At 34.3% G+C, this 20,041-nt stretch overlaps 2 long non-coding RNA genes and 1 pseudogene across 5 annotated transcripts in view; 1 reads left to right on the top strand and 2 right to left on the bottom strand.

The window, feature by feature from the left end:
• The window catches only part of LOC141501248 (uncharacterized), a 201,691-nt gene that overhangs the window by 156,301 nt on the left and 25,349 nt on the right, over positions 1–20,041 (bottom strand). For 2 of the 4 annotated variants that reach the window (XR_012472182.1, XR_012472183.1), the window contains one exon: positions 10,376–10,726. The exons of the other annotated variants lie outside the window; for them this stretch is intronic. This is a non-coding gene — a long non-coding RNA (uncharacterized LOC141501248). Of the gene's footprint in view, positions 1–10,375; positions 10,727–20,041 lie in introns of those variants that run through there. 4 annotated transcript variants of the gene reach the window in all.
• Positions 4,954–12,093, top strand: LOC141501250 (uncharacterized). Its single transcript, XR_012472186.1, has 3 exons — positions 4,954–5,092; positions 5,229–5,287; positions 12,011–12,093. It is a non-coding gene; the product is annotated as an uncharacterized LOC141501250 (long non-coding RNA).
• Positions 12,667–13,053, bottom strand: LOC141502797 (RNA guanine-N7 methyltransferase-activating subunit-like protein; annotated as a pseudogene).

Raw genomic sequence — 20,041 nt, 5'->3', positions numbered from 1 at the left:
CTTTTCAAACTACTTTAATGAGGTCAGGTTTGTTTTTTATAATTTAACATTTTTTATTGCTTTATGGTTATTGTTATTTATATTTATATTGCAGTTAAAATGTATTGTGTTTTCTTGGCTCTATTCATATCACTTTATATCAACTCATGTCACTCAATGCCTCTCTGTATTCATCAGATTCATTATTTCTTGCAGCATAATAAGATTCTACTACATTCATGTCCCACATTTTGGGTAGTCATTCCCCAAATGATGGACATTTACTTTGTTTCCAGTTATTTATTACTCCAAAACTTCCAAATAAATATAAATATTTTAGTATTGCATGCAACCTTTCTCTTGTTAATGATCTCTTTGGGGTATAGCTAGCAATAGAATGTATGAATAAAAAAGATATGGGCATTTTAACCATCTCATTTATATAATTTCAAATTACTTTCCAGAAGCTGTGAACTAATTAACAACTCAACTCAGCAATACATTAATGTTCCCATTTTCTCACAACACTTTCATTTTTTTCCTTAGGATTTTGCAAGGCAAATGGAGTTAAGTGGCTTGCCCAAAGCCACAGAGCTACTAAGTGTCTGAGGCCAGATTTGATCTCAGGTACTCCTAACTCCAGGGCCAGTGCTCTATCCACTGCACCACCTAACTGCCCATAGATTGTAGTTCTTTTGAGAACTATTTAATCATATCTTTTGACTACTTGCTTATTAGGGAATTTTTGGTTTTATTTTTCTATCAACTGTCTATATATCTTAGATCCTTGGATATCATTATCTAAAATATTTAATATAAAGATTTTCTTCTTTTGTCCATTCCCTTTTTAATCAATTATGTTTGTGCAATTAAATTGCTCCAAACTTTGTTGGTCTTCATAAGCCAAACATAGCTGTGAAGGGTATATAATCCTTTTCTCTTTTAATTTTGTATGGTATTATTTTAATATTGAGGTCATATAGAATATTCTGGTTCTTCTTTGCCTCCAGAAAACGATTTTTTTTCAGTTTTGCCAGCTCTCCCCACTTCTCTCCAGGAAATAGGCATTTCCAAAGGCCATTTGTTTTTTTTTCCCTACTACAATGTGCTATAGCTTCAATGTCCAAAACCACTATCATTTACCACAATCATTTTTACCTGCTTGAGTGATTTGTATCCTGTGAGAAAAGTATTTGATAAACTTTTTGCTATAGAAGCTGTTGACAATTATATTACACAATGAATTATAGAGAGTTTAAGTTTGAAATTACATTAAGTGGCATTGTTGGTGGAGCTGTGAACTCATCCAGCCTTTCTGGAGAGCAATTTGGAATTATGCCCTAAGGGCAATAAAATATGCATACCCTGTGATCTAGCAATGCTACTACTGGGTCTATACTCAGAAGAGATCAGGAAAAAGGGTAAAAACATCACTTGTGAAAAAATATTCATAGCAGCCCTATTTGTGGTGGCAAAGAATTGGTGAATGTCCATCAATTGGGGAATGGCATATGTATGTTATAGGACACTATTGTGCTATTAGAAACCAGGAGGGATGGGTTTTCAGAGAACCCTGAAAGGATTTGCATGAACTGATGCTGAGCAAGATGAGTAGATCCAGAAGAACAATGTACACCCTAACAGCAACATGGGGTTGATGATCAATCTTAATGGACTTGATCATTTCATCAGTGCAACAATCAGGGACAATTTTAGGGTATCTGTAAAGGAGAATACCTTCTGTGTCCAAAGAAAGAATTGTGGAGTTTAAACAAAGACCAAATATTATTGCTTTTAATTTATTCTATCTTTTTCCTTAAGGATATGATTTCTCTCAACACATTTAATTTTGATCAATCCATAGCATGGAAATAATGTAAAGACTATCAGACTACATTCGATGGGGGTGGGGGAAGGGAAGTGACATTGGGGGAAAATTGCATAACTTAAAAAACAATAAAAAAAGAAATTACATTAAATGAGGCTAATGTCTAAAAGAGATCTTCATAGGATAAGCTTGGTCCTCTGTATTATTAAAATAGTTGGAACTATTAACAAAATTCAACTCCTCTATAATTGGTTTCTTTAGAGTAAATGATACCATCTAGAAGCTACTTTGACTGAATTCAATAAGAATTCAGTAACATTTTGTTGTTATTATAATTATAACTATAAATATTATTTAAATTATAAAAATTATAAATATAATGTTATAATTAAAATAACTTGGCATTTTTTCTTTTTATTTGCTTTATGGGTATAATGGTACACACATTTAGCATATAGGTAGACATATTATTAACAAGCCATAATTAGCAAAATAATTGAAGACAATCAGAGTTTAGAAAGAATAGCAAATGATTTATACCAGAGGGGTCAAATATGTGACTGCAACATTTCTGTGCGAGTCCCAAATCAGATTAAAATTAATTGAGAAATATTTAGCAAAATAAATAAAAATATTATAAACTATAAATAACATTACATTTTGTAATCAAGTCAAAATGTGACCCACATAGTTCCTTGTGGATGGCTTAATGACTTTATTTCTCTTTCCATTTGAAACCACTGAGCTATACTGTGCCATAAAATTAAAATGAAATTCTTAGGTGAATTTCCAATTATGAATCTATGGCACCATTGTCAGCAGGTTTTTTTGATTCTCTCTCAATTACCCTAAACACTTAGTTCCTCTACCTACTCAGTCCCCATGACCTCCTCTACCCCCCCACTTCAGTCATACACAAAGATGCTCATATACTTGACCCTTGCCATTACTCACAAATATACCATATCCACTATCAAGAATTCCAAAATCCCCTTATCCAAACATGATGTATCAGCTTTCCACTTTCATTCTGCCTTCTCTTGCCTAATCCTGCTTCCCACTCCAATACATCTTACATTCAGAATCCAAAGTGACTTTGCCACACACACACACACACACACACACACACACACACACACACACACACCCCTTCTTGATAAACTCCAATGATTTCCCATCTTTCCAAATTCAAATACAAAATCCTCCATTTATTATTCAAAACTTTCACAATTTTCCTTCTACATTTTCAGTTTTTAACCTCCCTCCTAGCCAGGTACTCTCCAATCCAGTGAACTGGCTTCCTGATTATTGCACAAACCAGACACTCCACCTCTTGCCTCCAGGCATTTTTTCTGGATGTCCTCCAAATCTGAAATGTTCTCCCTCCTGATATATTCCTACTGCCTTCCCTGCCTCTAAGTGTCAAAATTCCATTTTCTTCACGAAGCTTTTTCCAATCCCCTCATAATTGTAGTGCCTTCTTTCTCTTAAATGATTTTTAAATCTATAATTAAATTGTTTGTCCATATTTGTACCAGGCACATCATAGACTCTTAATAAATAGTTATTGATTGACTAATGATTGAGAACATCTTGGAATGAGGGGAGAGAGAGAGAGAGAGACAGAGACAGAGACACAGAGACAAAGACTGAGAAAGACAAAGAAATAGACAGCAACAGAGAGAGAGAGAGAGAGAGAGAGAGAGAGAGAGAGAGAATGCAAAAACTTTGAATGTTTTGAATGTTGAATTGGAAATAACACATGTGTCATACAGATAATAAATTACTTATTTCTAAACATATCTTGCAGAGAACCATTATATGAAATCTCCCTTTTATATAATATAATGTTGTTCTGAAAAATAATGCTCAATTAGTGAAAAGTAACTAAAAATAAAATAGATAATTCACAGAAAATGACTTCCTTTTCTGTTGAAAGATCAACTTGAAATTAGTGAGGTTGTTTTTCCTGTTTGTTTGTTTTATTTTTTAAGTAAAGGGCCATTAAAGCTTTCTTTGGACAGCTAGGTGGTACAGTAGACAGAATTCTGGGCCTGAAGTGAGGCAGATTCACCTTCCTGAGTTCAAATCTGGCCTGAAACACTTACTAGCTAGGTGATCCTGGATAAATCACTTCACACTGTTTGCCTCAGTTTTCTCAAACAAAAAAAAAATGATCTGGAGAAGGAAATGGCAAACCACTATAATATATTTTCCAAGGAAACCCCAAATAGGATCACAAAGAGTCAATGGGACTGAAAGTCACTGAATAACAATAAAAGTAACTCAGAAGATAGTTTTAGTTGCCTGAGGGGATGGGTATCCAGCATTAGTATCCAGAAGTTGAGAAGTTAATGAGAGGAAAGTGAAGATAAGGAAGAATGTGGCTATGAAATGGAGAAAACATTTATGATGAGAATTTGAAGAAAAAAGTTTTTTTATAGGTTTTTTTTTTTTTTTTTTTTTGCTAGGCAATGGGGTTAAGTGGCTTGCCCAAGGCCACACAGCTAGGTAATTATTAAGTGTCTGAGATCGGATTTCAACCCAGGTACTCCTGACTCCAGGGCCAGTGCTTTATCTACTGCGCCCTAGCCACCTAGTCACCCCCAAAGTTTTTTTTGAGGATAGGGAGACCTAGACATTTTTGTATTCATCACAGAAAGAGTCAATTAGTTATAGAGAGAGTGAAAATTTTACAGTGAGGTGAGATGATCATGTAGTTAACAAAACTTACTGCCCCCACATTAAATTAGAGTGCAAGATATATAATAAAGATGGTAAAGTGTTTCTGGGTTAGTTACATGGTACCTTTGACACGAAGTGGTATATTTGAATGAACTTATTAGGAATCTCAAACCAGTTTGAATTATCAAGGCCCCTTACTTTTTTTCAGGCCTCAGATATATCATCACTTAAAAAGAGAATATTACTCTCTCTCTCTATGACATCATTAAAGTGTTTGAGAAATGAAGCCAGATGCTGCATCATAAACATTATAATCCTTTTTTGTTAGCAATAACTATGAGCTGCAATTGAAATGTACAAATTCCTGTGGACCCCAATTTGACTATTTGTTTCCTTCTAGAACACAAATTTATTATCAGGAGGCTGAAGACATATAAAAGAGAGTTTGAATGCCATCTTGCTAATGGGAAAAATGGGAAAAATAATTCTCAGAAGGCAGGATATTGGGCAACAAATGAAGTGTAAGGGAGAAGAACCAGCTGTATAGGGATCAGGCAATGATCTTCCTACTCCAGCTTTCAGATTAACTTCAAGAAGACTGTGAGTCCTTTAAAATTTCTTTGAGAAACGAAGAAAAGATTCATCTGCATGGTTCTTTTTTTTAACTTAATCATGTTAATTACAGTAAAATGGTATAAACTACCACTCAAGCTAAGTAATTACCTTATCATTACAGGATTCAACTAGAAATTCTGCCAACTTGTCAAGAAATTCAACTTTTAGAAAATCAGTCAGGTGAAGTTCACTCTTCTAATCTATTATAAGGCTGTAACAAATGGACTCCTAGTAAAGTCATTCAGATGATTAATTTTAAGTGATCCTGGGACTGTGTTCCCCCTTACAATGGGATGATTAAAGAAACATAGTTGGGGTGAAATGACAGATATATGGTTGGACTAGTTGCAAATTCACTAAGATCTTATGTTTAATTGATTCCTGGGTCAATGGAATGAATTGTATAAAGAGCAATATTACAATAGAAGTTTGTAACATTTATGTGTTAACTTTATAAAGACAGTTTTAAAAAATTGATTTTTTAAATTAATGGAATTCATTTTAATTAGCTTCTTTAACTTTACTAATTAGGAATCTCTTTCAAGGCATAGTAGAAAATAACTATATTATAAGATCATGGATTTAAAATTTTAAAACATTTTCCCCAGTTGCCTCTTTTAGGATATTAATATTTCTTGGGGAGAGAAAAAAAAGAAAGAATTCTTTTAGAAAGGACCACTGAAAATTAATGATGCTGGGGCGGCTAGGTGGCACAGTGGCCCTGGAGTCAGGAGTACCTGGGTTCAAATCCAGTCTCAGACAGTTAATAATTACCTAGCTGTGTAGAGATAGGCAAGCCACTTAACCCCATTTGCCTTGCAAAAACCTAAAAAAAAGAAAAAAAGAAAATTAATGATGCTAAAAGAGAAGAAAGTAGGAGTTTATGAGAGGGGAATGGAAGGATTAGGTATTACATTCTTGTCCGAGGTTGGAGTGAGAAAGGCAAGACAATAGAGAAAACAGTAATAAAAATGAACTCTAGAATCTTGTGATTTGGCAGGGAGGGAAGAAAGTTTAGGACAAAGTGGGGAGACAACAGATTAGTATCATGCAAGATAATTTACAGTGGTTGTGAATTTTTTTTACTGTCATAAAAATCTACATACACATATATTCATCTCTGCATTTTCTGGGAGAAAAAAATTATAATCATATAGCCCTAATTTTTCATGGATTAAGATAACCAAAAAAGAAAGAAAAAGAATGGAGGAATAGATTTTTAAAACTGACAATTTGCTGCATACAGAGTAATGATGTATGCAGAGCAATGATGAGGTTAAGTTGACTTTAAAAAGCAGGTTTTACACTAAAGATCTTAGCTATGGTAGAAAAATATTTATGATAAAACCAAGACAGGCAAACAGCATAATTATATTTTCCTTGAAGGCATCATTGACAATAAAAAATAATAATATTAAATATTTATTCACTAATTAATATATTAATCACTTAACAAGCATCTATTAAGTGCCTACTGTGAACTAGGTACTGGAAACAAAAGGCAAAAACTTTAAAAGAGAATAGCTCCTCCCTTCTCAAAAGAAAGCTAGATAAATTGCAAAAAGACTGATACTAATAAATAATGATAGGAGATCTCTCTTTCCTCTGCAGGATATTGATAAATATAAATTTTGATTTTTTTGAAAGAGAGAGGTAAAAAAAGAAAACAAATTCAATAAATTATTGGGAAATATTAAATCTGACTGATTTCTGATGACTTTTATCATACTGTGGTACTTTTACCAAAAAAAAAATCATGGGCATACAGGAATCATAAACAAATTGTAATGACAGAAATACTAAATTTGCCTATGTAAATCATAGCAAAAATAGGTTTTGTGGTTGTTCTCCCTGCCTCAAATTTTTCCACATTCCAATTCATCCTCCTTTAAATTATCAAATTCATCTTCTTAAAGCATAGATATGATCATGTCACCCCCTATGTGATAAAACTGAGTGACTTCTTATAACCTCCAAGATCTAATATCAAATCTAATGTTTGCATTCAAAGCTCTTCCTACCCTAGTCTCCCTCCTAACCATTCTAGTCTTCTTATGCCTTGCCCACATCTACATACTCGATTCTCCAGTAATACTGGCTTCTTTGCTGTGGTGCTTTGTGGTCACTGTGGCACAGTGGATTGAATACTGGACTTGAAGTCTAAATTGTGAAGTCTAAATTCTGAAGATTGTGAAGCTAAATTGTGCCTCAGATGTTGACCAGCTGCCACATGATCCTGGACAAAGAATTTAATTTAATTGTCAACTTCAGTTTCCTTATCTGTAAAACTGTAAAACAGGCACAATAATAACCCTTATCTCCCAGGCTTATTATGAAGACCAAATGAAACAATATTCTTAACATACCCAGAACAATACCTGATATGTAGTAGGTAATTTATAAATGCACATCTTTCCTTTCCTCCTTCCTTCCATCTTTCCTCACACAAGACACTACATCTTCCAACTCCAGGCAACTGACTTCTCTTTCTCTGTCTCTGTCTCTGTCTCTCTCTGTCTCTCTCTCTCTCTCTCTCTCTCTCTGTCTCTCTCTCTCTCTCTCTCTCTCTCTCCTTTTGCACTCCTTGGCTTCCTCCAATTCCCAAATAAAAATCCCACTTTCTACATGAAGCTTTTCTCAATGTATTTTAATACAAGTGCCCTTCCTATATTAAATAGATATGTACACATTTACATATATGTGTATATATATATATATATATGTGTGTGTATTTACACATAAAAAGAACCCAGTTAGAATGTTAGCTTATTGAGAAGAGGTAATATATTCTTTTTATTCCCATTGTTATCACAGTACCTACTGCACAATAGTCATTTAACAATTATTTTTATTAAATAGCATGACAAAACAGGAATTATAGAATGGAAATACAAGCAAAAGATACAGATTTAAAAGGGAGAATGTGTAGCAAGAGTAAACAATTATTGTATTAAAAAATTAGTCATAGAAATAATCAAGAAGTCTATTAAAGATTATGTGCCACATTTTACTTAGTCATTGACCAATTGATATGTATCTAAAATATTCCTAGTCCTTTGATACTGTATAAAATGTGACTAAATATTTTGGTATATATTGGAACCCCTTAATTATTTTTTTGCTTCTTTGGGGCATATCAGTCAGTTAATATTTTTACTAAGTGTGTGCTATTTTCTAGATACTGTACTAAGCATATACCTAGAAATGGAATTTCTAGGTCAAAGATATTTTTGTTATATTATTATCATAATTTCAAATTTATTTTAAGAAAAGAATTCTAAATCAATCATAGGACAAAGAAAATCACAAAAGTCTTTTTGATAATATAAACTTTAAAGTAGGAAATATTTGCACTAAATATCATATACAAGAGACATATATAATATATAATATTATAAAATGAAAAAATAGAATACCAATAACCATTCTGCAATAGTTAAATCGGATAATATCAATGGAATTTTCAAAAGCAGAATTACAGCCCAAATCTGACTATATGGAAATGTTTCAAATTCCTAATAGTAAGAGAAATGCATATTAAAATAACTTGAATTTTCTTCTCCAGCTACATATTTAACTCAAAAATAGGAATAATCAATAGTAGGCACACTGATAAAATATTTATGAAATATGAATAGGACCAGCTATTTTTGATACCAATTTAGAACCATGTGAGAAAAACAATAATATTGTCCATACTCCTTGACTTAATGATCTCACCATTCAGCATATATATATATCATGGAAGTCGAGATAGAAATAAAGGTCCAATTTATAGGAAAGGGTGATTCAGTGGATAGAGTGATGGACCTAAAGTCAAGAAGTCTCATCTTCATGAATTCAAATCCAGTTTCAGACACTTTCTAGAATGTGACCCTGGGCAAGTCACATAGCCCTATTGGCCTCAGTTTCATCATCTATGACAATGCTGTACAAAATGTGGCCTGCAGGATGATTTTATGCAGCCCACCTGTACATTTACTAAATACTTTAGTAAATAAAACCAAGCTACCAGAGCTCTCATTAAAATGGCAAATCAAAATATATTGTCTTTTGTTTCAATAAAAACTTTTAAAAGTATGGTTGGTTGGATAGCCCTGATCCATAAAATGAATTGGAGGGGTGGCTAGGTGACACAGTGAATAGAGCACTGCCCTAGAGTCAGGAGTACCAGAGTTCAAATCCAGCCTCAGATACTTAATAATTACCTACGTGGCATTGCACATACCACTTAACCCTATTGCCTTGCAAAACCCTAACAAAAAAAAAAAAAAAACGAAAAATGAATTGGAGAAGGAAATGACAAACCACTCTATCAAGAGAACCTTAAATGGATCACAAAGAGTCAGACATGACTAAAATGACTGAACAACAACACAGCAAATTAACTGCAGCACTTGTGTTGAAAAAGAAAGAAAAAAGTTGGTGCTTAGTGATTCATTGTTGGCTGAGGGAAAAATCTTTTGATATATGAATGAAATGGAATATTAGTGTTCAATAAGAAATTATGAAAATAAGAAATTCAGAGAAAAGAATCTATAGACATGTCATGGAATGAACAGAATATCTTTCTACTGATCAGGAGATTGTGTGCCTTCCTTTCTAAAAGGTGTATAACTTCAAGAAGTAGCCCTCCTGAAGAAGATGTCAACTGGAGAAGCAAGGGACTTTGAAATTCATGGGGTACCCTTTACCATGACCAGAAATGTCCACCACTCACACTATCTCTGTCTAACAGACAGTCCACTATTGGGCTGACAGAAGGCAACATAATGAATAAGAGACAGCAAGTTGTTTAAGATTTAGTCTCACCATCAATTAGGCAAGTACATGGTTAAGCAAGAATGGAACTGCAACCTTTCAGGTTACTAGAGGCAAAGGAAGAAATCCTATCCCTTGTCACTCACAAAAAAAAAAAAAATTCACAGGAAATCTGCGTTTCAAACAATACAAGAACCAATCGGTAGGGTGTCAATTTCCTATTCAGTGAGATATTTTTCTACCTTTCTACCAACAAGCCTTGAACAATAACAAAGCATGTAAAAACTAAACAGTTTTTTTAAAAAAAAACTACTTGAAATAATTAACAACTTTAGCAAAGTAGCAGGGTATAAAATAACCCTACATAAATCATTACTATTTCTATATAATAACAACCAAGTCCAGCAGCAAAAGTTAGAAAGTGTTAACCAAGTTTTTATTTAACCAAACAAAATAGACCAGACACAGAGTGCCAGTAAATCACATAGCAGTTTTTAATTACTCTCTTCGCAAGGAACCAATTTGCAAATCACTGGATATTTCTTGGAGCTACACCTTACTAATGTAAAGTCATATATTTTATAATAATTAAAAGTGGTCAGGTGGATCAGACCTAGGACTTGAGTGATCTTCCCAGGACAAGCCTACCATGCAAGACAATACTATAATTACATCACTTGTGAACATCCAAGTGGAAATAGCTGGGATGATTGTATAATTTTGGTGTTATAATATCGTAAAAGTTCTATTGATACATTTCACTTAACACAGATAAGCACAAATAGGACAGGATTTGTCATGATTGATGGATGACTTCTGTTACTTTGTTTTCTCTGCTCTCCCATGCCCAGAAGCTGGCTGTGAAAATAAATTGTTTTATTAAGTTCATTATATATATCATTCCAATCAATATAAAATTATAACTTTTGACAAAAGGGAAATTCTATTTAAAGTAACTGAGACAACATAAAATACTTGGGAATGTACCTGTCAAGACAAACCCAGCCACTTTATGAAAACAATTACAAAACACTTTTCCCACTAATAAAGTCAGATCTAAATAAATGGAAAAAATATCAGTTACTCAGGTAGGCAGAGCTAATATAATAAAATTGATAATTCTACCTAAAATAAATTACTCATTCAGTGTCATACTAATCTAACTACTAAAAATTATTTTATAGGGCTAGAAAAAATAGTAACAAATTCCAACTTGAAGAACCAAAGGTCAAGACTATCAAGAGAATTAATGAAAAAAAATGCAAAGGAAAGTGACCTACTCGTACCAGATCTAAAACTATATTATAAAGCAGCAGTCATCAAAACTATCTAGTACTGGCTTTAAAATAGAGTGGTGAATCAGTGGAAGAGATTACATATAAAAGAAGCAGTAGTAAATGATTATAGCAATTTATTTGACAGAATTTTATTGTAATTGAAGAAGACCATGACATCAAATGAATGATGGCATGACATGCACATCATGTTGATTATACTGAAGGATATATGATGCAAAGTCATGTTTCTCATTGCCTTTTCCAGAACCATTTTTCACCCCATGGCCTGTTTTAATAGGAAACAGGACTTCTGATGATGACCTGAAACCTATGGAAGTCCATGGACTATGTATGTAGATCCCATCCATATTAGAAAGCACCATGGCAGTCCCATTAATGACAGGCAAAGTGCTAGTATATGAGTTTCTGGTGACAAATTGGCAACAATATGGTATATACAAACCTCTTTCTTGATAGTCATGGTGATCAATTTGGAACAAGTCTGCAAGTCTGCACCTAAATCTCAGGCTAATTCTGTAGCCTGAAGAGCCCATTATGGATATGGCAATGTAATATATATATATATATATATATATATAGATAGATAGATAGATAGATAGATAGATAGATAGATAGATATAGATATAGATATATAGATATAGATATAGATATAGATATAGATATAGATATAGATATAGATATAGATATAGATGTAGATATAGATATAGATATAGATATAGATATAGATATAGATATAGATATAGATATAGATATAGATATAGATATAGATATAGATATAGATATATATCAACAAAATCTATTTTAAAGTGAAAACTTATTGAAAGTATGTCATTTTCTTGTTAAGACTTCAAATCAGATGACCATGGAATGGGTCTGAACAAGGATGCCTCAAAATACCCTGACACTAGACAGATTCACAAATATGGGAGAGGTACTAGGTAAAGTCTGTTTTTTTTTTTTTGCTTTTTGTACATCTTTATTCTTGTCTTCCTTTTATTACTAGTATAGAACGCAGACCTTTAAAATAGGCTTTCACATGGTACAGTTATTATTTCGAAACCATCAAAGTCAAATGAAAGGTAAATCAATTATGTGTTTCAACTGCTGTTAAATAATATTTTGCAAGCCAAATATGTCTTTTGATGAATTACTTCATTAAAGTCTGAAAAATTCCATAAATAATCACATCTATGTTCACAGATATTCCAGTGAATTTGAAAGAAACTTTACAAACTTATGATTACTGGCAGCCTCATGTAGAAAAAAATGAAATTCAATGTACTAATAAAATATGAAATAAAGATGAATTTGAGGTAGAAGTTAAACAACATTGTCCATAACTTCTCTACAGGATTTATCATTTCCAGTAACCATCACTTCTTTCTAGTTTATTTGTACATCACAGCCTCAAGTTGCTTAATATTATCTATATAAAATCGTATACAGAAAATCATAACTAAACAAAGGGAATAGGCAAGATTTTGACATGACAGAAAAGAATGTATTTGCTTTGCTTTATGATTGCCAACTTTAATAGTAGCCATAAGGAGGACACTGATTATTACCATATTGTCCATACTGATGATGGTAGTAAGGTTCTTGTCTGTGCTGCTGATAGTTATTACCCCACGGTCTTCCATGCCATTGATTAGATCTGTTGTCACTTGGCCAACCCTCCCTGCCATCCCTTCCTCAAAAGTGTCTGTTATCCTACAACCGATTACCTCTGTTTCTTTGATTACCACTAGATCTGCTGTCCCACTCTTCAACAATTGGAGGGGAATCTGCAGGCCGTTTCAAATATTCTTGATACTCTTTATCATCTTGTGTGAATCAATTGGCAAACATCTCTTCAAAATTTGGAACAGCCTCAGGAGAATCAGTCATTCTGAAAATTTCAGGGGCTTAGGGCTGCTATATGGTTTAGCTGCTTTTTTTTTGGTGCAGAAATCTAAGTCCTGCTGCCATTCTCAGGCCACCAACTGTAAAGTCTTAACATCTGACAATACCCCAAAATCTAAGAAAGAAGGAGATTAATATCAGAGTAGTTGTGGACAATAGGTAGATTTATTTCCTAACAGCCAGACAGAACTTAACTCCTTTATTATTACTGTTTTATAGATTAAAACCTTCATTGGTAACTGATTAACATAAAAAAATCTGACTGTAGAAAACAGAGACTCAGCCACAAGGACTCCATATACTGGGAATACTGGAGGAGCAAGGCACTGTCTCCTTTCCAAAAGGAACTACGTGACCATGACAGAGACCTATTTACTGGAACCAGAGTGCAAGGTGATTTATTTACAAGAAATAAGCTAAAACTTTGATTACAGGTACAAGGCCAGAGCAAGACCAGTCAGAAAGTTGACCTGATTCTTAATTTAATTAATTATGGACCTGAAGAACTTTATATTTTCCCTTTATAATGCTGTTTTACCTTCAGGACTGAGACTTCAGGATCACAGTGGTGGGGCTTTGAGGGATAGGGGAGGTGGAGGGCAGCAGCAAAGCTAATCATTATATTTGTGAAGATTGTCAGGTATCATTATCATTTTCAGGTCCTTTACATCTATTTTTTTTAACCCAAAGGACCTCCACCAGCAACTTATGATAGGACCAGTTAATTTATAGCAGAATGGTGAGGACTACAGAAAAATGGAAGAATCCTTACAGCAATCTAGAAAAACCAATATTACTCACCCCATGCCTTTTACACATGAGAAAAGTAAGGCTTAGAAGGTATAAATGATTTTCTTAAGATCCCATGGCCAATAATAACAGTTTGCATTTAAATACTCTCCATTGATCCTACTGTGAGAAGTAGGTGCAATTATTTTCATTTTTTTTTAGGCTTTTGCAAGGCAAATGGGGTTAAGTGGCTTGCCCAAGGCCACACAGCTAGGTAATTATTAAGTGTCTGAGACAGGATTTGAACCCAGGTACTCCTGACTCCAGGGCCGGTGAGCCACCTAGCCACCCCTATTATTTTCATTTCTTAGGTGAATAAACTGTATCAAAGAAGTTGTGTCTAGTAATTGTATAAGGCAGGATTTGAACTCTAGGCTCTCTGATTCAAGGCAGATATTGGACTCAATTTGCAATGCTATGCTATTTCCTAGTCTTTTAACTGCCAAACAGTGCTTTTCATAATATGCTATACTGGATTGAAATTTAAAAAAAAAAAAAAAACAGAAGCAAGAAAAAAATCCTAGGATTTAGCCTCCTAAGTTAGCCTGGTCAGCTGTATCACTTTGATTTCTTATTAGTGAATATTATGGATAGGAAGCACTCCAAGTGATACAATAGTCAGTCCTACACACCCCATTGCTCACCAAGCACCCCATTGCACCTCACTTTGCTTTTTTGGTGAACCAGTCTGTGGCCTCTGAGAGTTTCAGAGAGCCTCACACCAGAAGAAGAAGCGTTACGGTCACAGTATTGCTGGCAGGCCTCTCCTGAAAGTTTCCTCTTCCAAGTTCATTATGTCAATAACTTCAACCTCCTTATCTATCTTTGTGTCACCCAGTATTTTCTAGCCACTGGTCACAAAACCCAGAGTTAGGGAAGAAGGTCAGTGTCTCTTCTTACTCAAATGGTACCTTAAAAATCAGACAAAACTTCTTTTGGGTCTCAGGGGTCTCAACTCAGTTTTCTCACCTCACTCCACAAATTCTACTTGTAAGTCGATGGCAGCTAGGTGACACAGTGGAGAGAGACTGGCCTTGGAGTCAAGAGGAAAGGAATTTGAATCTGGCCTTGGACACTTGACTCTTACTAGTTGTATGACCTTGAACAAGTCACTTAACCCTGATTGCCTCATATCCATGGCCACCTTCAGTTGTCCTGATTCATGGAAGAAGAGTCATAATTATTCATGAAAGCAAGTCACTTGCACCATGTGGAGCTTATCTTTTTCATATAATAAGAAGCTCGGCAATGGGTACAGGTGGAAATTATTTTAGTCAAAAAGCTCACCCTGTGTGGGCTAATATAAAAGCAAAATGTTATTGATAGACTAAAATATGAACTGATCCTCTTCTCTCAGTAAAATAGCGCAGGGTTATAGGAGAAACGTAGTTTATTAGGCATAATAATTTACGAATCCTTTCTGCTTAACTGTTCTTTTTGTGACAAAGAAGGATTCAGTTACATTGTGTTGCTGCAAGATGGATATATATTTACATATATATGTATGAGAAATTATCATTATCTTAAAAACAAAAGCAACAATAAAACTTATTTTAAGAAATAAAAAGAAAGTGCTTTATAAATTATAAGGCACTATAGAAATTTTCTTTTTAAAATGAAAAGTGAAGTCATAGAATCAATTTTTAGAATTGGGAGAAGTCTCCATAGTCAATCTAATCCTAAGAATTTTTCTATAATATTACTGATGAAATTGTAGATGATGTAGTGGATATAAGACTGGGCCTGGAATCAGAAAGACCTGAACTTGTCTGAACTCAGATACTTGCTAGCTGTGCAATACTAGGAACTTCACTTAATACTGTTTGCCTTAGTTTGTTCATCTGTAAAATGAGCTAAAGAAGGAAAGCACAAACCATTCCAGGATCTTTGCCAATAAAATCTCAAGTGGGGTCATGAAGAATTTCCTAGTCTTTTCTTTTTTAAAATTTTATTATTTTAGAACTGGGAGTCTAAATTTATTTTCTAATATCACTGATAACATTGTTTTTAGCTGTTGCTCATGAAGCAATATTGAAGAGTCCATCTTGAGAATTTTGATAGTTGTGGAGTAAAACATCGATTTTAGAGAAAAGTGGAATGAGACCATAGAAATCACTTCATTTCTATGGTCTCATTCCACTAGCCCCTGTGATAAATGACTTGCTCAAGGTCCCACAGTAACAGAATTCAGAATTTAAACAAAGGTCCTCTGACTCCAAAGCCATATACTGAACCATAACCTGTCTATAGTACTGCTTTCTGGAGTCTAGTAGAATAAGTCTTCCACTTGACTAGAGGATCACTTTGTCTCTTCACAAAGAAAAGGACACTTTTAATACTGTCATAACATCCTTATTTAGAGAATATACTCAAAAAACCTTTTCTCAAAGTGTTTTCAAATCTTTTGGCCAAAGAATAAGAGCCTGAATCAAATGAAAACTTATCCCAAACATTCATAATCACATAGTTGTATAGCTTGCCCTAAAGGAAACATTTTTTCCTATTTTTCTGATTGGTTTATTTTAAAATGTTTGTGATTTATTTTAAGAATATTTTAAGAACATTTTTCTTTTTAAATTCTGAGTTTTTAATTCTCTACCTCCCACATCTCCACTCCAACAGAGAAGGCAAAATATGATATCAATTGTATATATGAAATCACACAAAATATATTTCCATATTAGCCATCTCAGCAAAAGAAACAAAAAAGTGAGAAAATTATATTTCAACTTGCACTCAGAGTTCATCTCTCTGGAAGTAGTTAGCATTTTTCATCATGAGTATTTTGGAATTTTCTTGAATCATTTATATTGATCAGAGAAGGCAAGTCGTTTACAGTTGGTCATCATTACAATAGTGTAATTAGTGTGCACAGTGACATTCTGGTTCTTTTTACTTCATTTTGCATCAGTACATATAGGTCTTTGCCATGTTTTTCTGAAACCACCACCTCCCTTCTCCTTTCCCAAAGCATACTATTGCATCACAATCATATGCTACAACTTGTTCAACCAAAATCTAATTGATTAACATTCTCTCAATTTCTAAGTCCTTGCCACCTTAAAAAAGAGCTGTTATAAATATTTATGAACCTATAAGTCCTTTTCCTTTTCTTTAGATCTCTTTGGAATATAGATCTAGAAGTGATATTGTTAACTCAAGGGGAATGCCTTTGGTTGCCCTTTGGACATGGTTTCAAATTGCTCTCCAGAATGTTTGAACCAGTTTACTACCCTGCCAACAATTCATTGGTGAACCTATTTTTCCCTTTTCCCTTCCAGTACTTGTAATTTCTAATAAGTGATACCTCAGAGTTCTTTGGTTTGCTTTTTTCTAACCAATAGTGATTTAGATTTTAGAGCATTATTCACATGATAGCTTTGATTATTTCATCAGAAAACTGCCTATTTCCTTTGACTATCAGTCAGAGAATGGCTTATTTTTATAAATTTCAGTTCTCTAAAAATATTTGAGAAATGAGATCTTTATCCAAGAAATTTGCTGTAAATTTTTTATACTTTACTTCATTGTCTATGGTACCTTTGGCATAATGTCATTCTGCTCCAGTCATTTAAACTCTGTGTCTTTTTGTATCCAATGTGTCTCTTATATAAATAACATTGTTAGATTTTGATTTCTGCTATCTGCCTCTGTTTTACAGGTAAACATCCTATTCCCATATATTTCCTTCCATCCCATTTTCTTCTCTTTCTTCTATTCTATTTATATCCTGACTTTCCTTAAGAATTCTGTTTTGCTACTAACCAATGCTTCTCTGGGCAAGCCCATCTGTCCATCTGTCTATCCACTGGCCTCAGTGTAGACTCAGTCCCAGGGGACCAGGAGTAGGCCTGAGAAGTTACTTGGCAGGGACTGCTTGACCCACATATGGTAAGGGGTCGGGGTGACCTCATGAATCTCTTTACTGTCCCTAAGATAGGACTCTCTTGTTTTGCTAGCCTGAAGGAGCAGCACAACAGAGCTTATTGTCTACAGTGGAACAGAAATTCATCTTAAGGTAAGGGCTGAAAGGAGTGCTTGTGATAATCCAACAACCAGGTCAGGAGAGCAGTTACAGCCTTTCAGAAGACCTTGGAGGAATTGAGAACTTGCACATCCCCGGGGGGAGGGTGGGTATCTCTGAAAACAGCTACAAAAACCCTCAAAAGCTTGGAACAATGTGTCCTCCACCCTTCAGTAGAGGTCCACCTTAACAAAGAGTTAAAATCAGGTTGTGGATGAGCAAATGAGTATAAAGCAGAAGAAAAGGGCAGCTAGGTGGCACAGTGGATAGAGCACCAGCCCTGGAGTCAGGAGTACCTGAGTTCAAATTCAGTCTTAGACACTTAATAATTACCTAGCTGTGTGGCCTTGGGCAAGCCACTTAACCCCATTTGCCTTGCAAAAACCTAAAAAAAAAAACAGAAGAAAAAAATTCAACCGTAGACAATTACTTTGGTCTTATGGTCAAAATACACATTCAGAATATCAAGTCAAAGCTTCTGCATCCAAGGTCTCCATATAGAAGTGTTCAAAAAAGATTTTGAAAATCAAGGGAGGTAGAGGAAAAATTGGGAAGAGAAATGAGAGTGATGCAGGAAAATCATGAAAACCAAATCAGCAGCTTGGTGAAGGAGATACAAAAAAAAAATACTGAAGAAAATAATATCTTAAAAACTAGTTTGGATCAAATGGAAAAAGCAGGGCAAAAGACTAATGGGGAAAAGAATGCCTTAAAAAGCAGAATTGATCAAATTGAAAAGGAGATACAAAAGTACTCTGATGAAAATAATTCCTTAAAATGTAGAATGGGGCTAAGGGAAGCTGATGACTTTGTGAGAAATCAAGAAAAAATAAAACAAAATCAAAAGAATGAAAAACTAGAAGAAAATATGAAATACTTGATTGGAAAAACAACTGATCTGGAAAACAGATCTAGAAGAGATAATTTAAAAATTATTGAGCCACCTCAAAGTCATGACCCTAAAAAAAAGCCTAGATATCATTTTTTCAAGAAATCATTGTGGAAAATTGCCTTATATCCTAGAAGCAGAGAGTAAAATAGAAATTGAATTCACCTATAACCTCCTGAAAGAGATCCCAAAATGAAAATTGCCAGGGATATTATAGCCAAATTTCAGAACTACTCAGTTAAGGAGAAAATATTGAAAACCGCCAAAAAGAAACAATTCAAATACTATGGAGCTACAGTTAACACAAGATTTAGCAGTTTCTACATTAAGGAATCATAGGACTTGGAATATGAAATTCTAGAGGGCAAAAGAGCTTGGATTATAACCAAGAATCAACCACCCAGCAAAACTGAACATACTCTTTCAGGGGAAAAAAGTTGGATTATTCAGTGAAATAGGGAACTTTCCAACTTTCTTGATGAAATGACCAGAGCTAAACAAAAAAAAATTGATCTTCAAGTAAAATCTCAGGTGAAGCACAGAGAGGGTAGACTGGGAATCAAAAATTATGAGGGACTTGATGTTAAACTGATTATATTCCTGCATAAGAAGATGATACTTATAATTCATATGAACCTTCTCATTTATTAGGCCAGTTAGAAGAAGCATATATAAGCAAGGCACAGAAGGGAGTTGAATTTGAAGGTATCTTTTTAAAAAGATGGGGTTAATGTGTGGGGGGGAAGGAATATACTGGGAGAAAGAGAAAGGAAAGGTAGAATGGGATAAGTTATTGCACATGATAGAGACAAGAAAACACTTTATCAGTGGGGTGGAAGAGGGGGAAGGTGGGGGGAATGAGTGAACTTTACTCTCATTGGAAGTGGCTAAGAGGGAGAATCACATACACACTAAATTGGATATAGAAATCTCTCTTACCCTAGAGGAAAATAGGAGAGGAAAGGGATAGGAGTAAGGGAGGGGGGGGAGTGTAGGTGATAGAAGAAAGGGAAGATCTTGGGAGAGAGTAGTCAGATGCAACACACTTTTGAGGAGGGAAAGGAGAGAAAGGAGAGAAAGAATAGAATAAATGGGGATGGGGGAACAGGATGGAGGGAAATACAGCTAGCAATAGCAACTGTAGGAAAAAAAATATTGAAACAAGTTTCTTTGATAAAGACCTCATTTCTCAAACAGAGAGAACTGAGTCAAATTTATAAAAATAGGAACCATTTCCCAATTGATAAATGATTAAGTGATACGAACAGTTT

This window comes from Macrotis lagotis, chromosome X, assembly GCF_037893015.1.
Source record: "Macrotis lagotis isolate mMagLag1 chromosome X, bilby.v1.9.chrom.fasta, whole genome shotgun sequence".
NCBI lineage: Eukaryota > Metazoa > Chordata > Mammalia > Peramelemorphia > Peramelidae > Macrotis > Macrotis lagotis.
This window is presented reverse-complemented; position numbering and strand designations above follow the sequence as displayed.